General features: G+C 39.1%; 1 pseudogene; it reads left to right on the top strand.

Annotated features, from left to right (window-relative positions):
- The first annotated feature begins 1,106 nt into the window (after positions 1–1,106).
- Positions 1,107–4,308, top strand: LOC129834603 (homeobox protein Hox-C11a-like; annotated as a pseudogene).
- Positions 4,309–4,508: the final 200 nt, after the last annotated feature.

Genomic DNA, 4,508 nt, shown 5'->3' with positions numbered 1-4,508 from the left:
GTCTAAACATAATCGTGCAGGGGAAAGCATGGGGGCACACACACACACGCACACACACACACACACACACACACACACACACACACACACACACACACACACACACACACACACACACACACACACACACACACACACACACACACACACACACAGGTTATAAAATCGAAAACTGTGTTTTTTCTCTCTGACTTCCTAGTTTCCACGTCGCCAAACACTGGGCTGTGTTGCAGCCATATATGTAAAAAAAAAAAAAAAATGTATTTATATTATTTTCTTTCTTTAAGTGATCTTGGTGCTGGGGATAGAGCAATGAACTGCGTTAAAATTGGGTCCCTTAACGAGATCTTTATACCAGTTATTACAACAGGTTTACTTGCAATTCATAACTTATAATACGTTCACGAGGAACTAAACCATCAGACTATATGATCATGAACATTTGAACTATCTTTGATTTCCTGAAATCTCAGGTTATATGTAAATTGGGCCTTCATGCATTTTCATTCACTAAAGAAGACTGGAATAAATTGTATGTCTTATTATAACGTATTTGTAATAATTCAAGAGTTTATAGAACATGTTCAATATGCACCTCAAGGGTTTTTAGGATAATGGATTAAAAGAGGCTTTTCATTGCTAGGAAAATACATTGTGGGAAGGGGTGAAAATCTCAAACACTGCACACTCATATGGTCGAAATTTGTGAAGGTTTGCAAAATAATTTTTATAGGCTACTAGTAGTAGCCTAGTAACTATCAAGATATAGGCTTTAGTAGCCTACATTTGCATGGCCCAATACTATCTCTACTACTAATAATAATAATAACAACAATAATAATAATAATATTTATTATTATTATTATCATTAAAAACCCTTAGCATACCTGTCAGGGTTATATGCTATATTGCATTGCGCATGTGCTATAAGGTATTCATATTTTGATTACATAGTTATAGGCTACGTATAACGTATAGTTATAGGCTAAGATACCTGATATAGATTTTCATAATGCTCATGCGGTGTTGGAAAACCAATCGTTTGAACCTCCTATATCTTACCAAAGTGAACCACTCCTACGCATGTAAGTGTTCCAAATTGATATATGACAATATCTACTTTCGATCACGTGTCTTGGGGTGACTTAGATGGATAGCGCGTCATCTCGCCTTCCCAAATTTTCTCCTTCTGCAGTTCAATCCAAAAAATCTATCTATAGTGCACGAGAACGGGAAGAACGATGTTTAACTCGGTTAATCTGGGAAACTTCTGCTCACAGACGCGAAAAGACAGGACTTCTGAGTTCGGCGACAGAGCAAGCTGTGGGTCCAACCTTTACCTCCCCAGCTGCACCTATTATGTCCCCGAATTTTCTGCCGTCTCTTCCTTCCTGCCACAGGCCCCTTCTCGGCAAATCACCTACCCTTACTCCACGAACCTCTCCCAAGTGCAACCGGTTCGGGACGTTTCTTACAGTTTGGAGCCTTCAAGTAAGTGGCACCATAGAGGAAACTATGCGTCCTGCTACTCAGGGGAGGAACTGGTACATAGGGACTGCCTTCCGCCATCGTCCACCATGACAGAAATGCTGATGAAAAACGAAAGTGTCTACAGCCATCACCATCACCACCACCACCACCCAAGCTCCAACCACCATTCCACGGGTTTTTACTCGGGTGTAGGGAAAAACAACGTTCTTCCGCAGGGCTTTGACCGCTTTTTCGAAAGCACACACAGCGGGGCGGATAACAGCTCGCAAGAGAACTGTGCTGAGAAGGGCGACTCCAGTAAACTGGATTCAGCGTCCCAACCGCCTGCCGCCCACCACAGCGCCGCCGACCCGGAGAAAGACCCAGAAGATGAAGAGGAAAACACTAATTCGGGTTCTTGTGCCTCTTCATCGGGCACGAAAGACGACAGCGCCAGCAAAACCAGCCACTCGAGTAGGTACCGAAGCTGTAAATGGGAAAAAGGTTAAGGGACTAGCCCTGTGTTTTGTCGGTCAGATTTTATGTGGAGTTTTATAAGCATTCAAAGGATTTTATTATAACCTACAAAGCTCTTTCTTCCAGCAAGAATAATTTTTACGATGGGAAAGCGCTTTCAAAAAACGATACGTTACACACAGGCAGCAGCTATCCCAGAGTCTGTGAAATTTTAAGAGCGCGCTATTGTGACAAATGCTAACTTTGATCATGAACTTGCGCTGGGCTTTTTAAGGCATGTTTCGCCAGGCTGTCGAGGGTAAAAAGCAATTGGGCAGAACACTGCTTTTGGGCGTCCTGTGATGTTTCCCTTCTCAGCAGCCTCCTATAAAAGTAAAACATTATATTGTGTTGCTTCTGTCGACGTGTTGCTTTACGCCATAACAGCAGATGTTAACTGTTTTATCGAGATTTTATGTAAATATTTATGTAGAATTGTCCAGAAAATATCGGTTGTGATAATAATAATGTTTGGGTTTCTTTGGGATCCATGCTCTTCTCGAAAAGGCTATCCTAGTATTTCAGTTTGTAGACTAAGCAGTGATTTAAATATTTCAAGCGTTGAGATATTCTGCATATCAGCAACAAACTCGTTCTGCTTCGTCATAGTCCATGTGATAAACCAATGAGCATCGGGAAATTGGTCAAAATAGATATAATTATCTCATATTTATTCGTAGACTAATGAAACGGTGGTTCCCACTTCGCAGGCCAAAGCGCCCGCATAGTGTCATGTGGAAGAATTTGTCTCTAGCCTATAATAATATGCCACCTATTGGTTATCCTATCTAGCTATTCAGTGTTAATTTGCCATAGATGATCGCAATATGAAAGTAAATATCTTCCTTGATAGCCATATATTGCCATTTTGGCAGTGTATTGAGAGGGGGAAATAATGAGGTAGTGAGGGGATAAAAGTGCAATGTCGTGTGAATAGCGTTAGAAAACTAGTAAGAGATTTTATAGAGGAGAAGGCTGATTATAGTTTTGCATCATAAGTTCTCCATGTCACAAGGGGATGGCACTGGGGGGATGTATTTAAGGATACAGAGAAATAAAATGTATGCGCAAACTTAAGGGTACATGTTTAGCAAACTTACATTTTATCAAACTTAACAAACCTACGTTTTGAATCCCCACAAGATTCAACGAGTCTCTAAATGCTTAAAGTGTACATGTTGGATACATTTGACCTTACATTCTTCTGCTTATTTGTTTAATATTGCTCTAAGGTACACCACGCACGAGGAAGAAGAGGTGTCCTTACACGAAGTTCCAGATTCGAGAACTGGAAAGTGAGTTCTTCTTTAATGTTTATATCAACAAGGAGAAACGGCTGCAGCTCTCCAGAATGCTAAACCTCACTGACCGTCAAGTCAAAATCTGGTTCCAGAACCGCCGAATGAAAGAAAAGAAATTAAGCCGAGATCGCCTGCAGTATTTTTCTGGCAACCCCTTATTGTGAACTCTAAACTGATAGCTTTGGTGAGAAATAATCATTCATATTATCACCTCTAAAACTGAATTGCCTTTGGAGGACAAAGCCAGAGTCGACTTCAGCTAAAAACAAGTGTTAGGTCATGGAAACGCTGGGACTGAAAAGAAAGAAAAGCAATTATTAATATTTTTTTTAATGTTTCCTTGTTTTGTTGAACCAATAACAAGAACCAGCAAAATGCAAGACCTCAGAGAAAAGTATCTCTGACAATAGCAGAGAAATGAAGGTAAAATATTATTTTTTCTGTACATTTTTTCCAATTAAAGATTTTGTATTCACACGTTTGCCACATTAAGCCAAATATGTGAAATATTCTAATCGCAAGTACGACAGTTCTCAGTATTTTTTATTTTGTTTGATTATATAGCCTATTTCGATTCACTTGTGAAATGCTGTCTTTCCAGTGACATTTCTCTCTTTTACCTCTGCATTTCATCATTATCCTTTCTTTGTGAACTGACTTCGCTACAAACTGAACGACTTGAGGACAGCCGCACAGATTCTTCATAGGTACCTTGCAGATACAGATACATGTTTTGCCGCAACCAAGAACTTGGACACGAATCATTGGTCCCAAATGAATAATGTCCTTTAAGAGACTATACAATATGACTGACTGTATATATGAATTTCATTTGTTTATCAAATTTTATCCCTTATTAAACTAATTACTATCTTTGAAAGATTAAAAAAAAATAACTTAAAAGCTCTATGGCTTACAAGCTCTTTGATTCTATAGTGAGCTTTTTGTTAATTGCTTGCCGTTTGCTTGCCGATTTTGAGTTTATGCAGTATGAAGAGATGACGTCGCAAATATGCATCGAGTGAAATAATGTAACAAAAATAAACGAATAGTGATTCTTAAATCAAGCCATTCTTTGAGAGTGTTTATGTTATTATTTCCATTGGGTCTGTATTTCAAAGATCAACCACCAACAACATGCGTTATAGTCTATTTGTGTATTCATACAGAATGCTTGGGCTTTAGTTATCAGTAGGGCTATAGTCCTCAACGCTTGTAGAA

This window comes from Salvelinus fontinalis, chromosome 3, assembly GCF_029448725.1.
Source record: "Salvelinus fontinalis isolate EN_2023a chromosome 3, ASM2944872v1, whole genome shotgun sequence".
Lineage (NCBI taxonomy): Eukaryota > Metazoa > Chordata > Actinopteri > Salmoniformes > Salmonidae > Salvelinus > Salvelinus fontinalis.
Note: the sequence above shows the minus strand (reverse complement) of the source record. Positions and strands in the feature narration are given on the sequence as shown.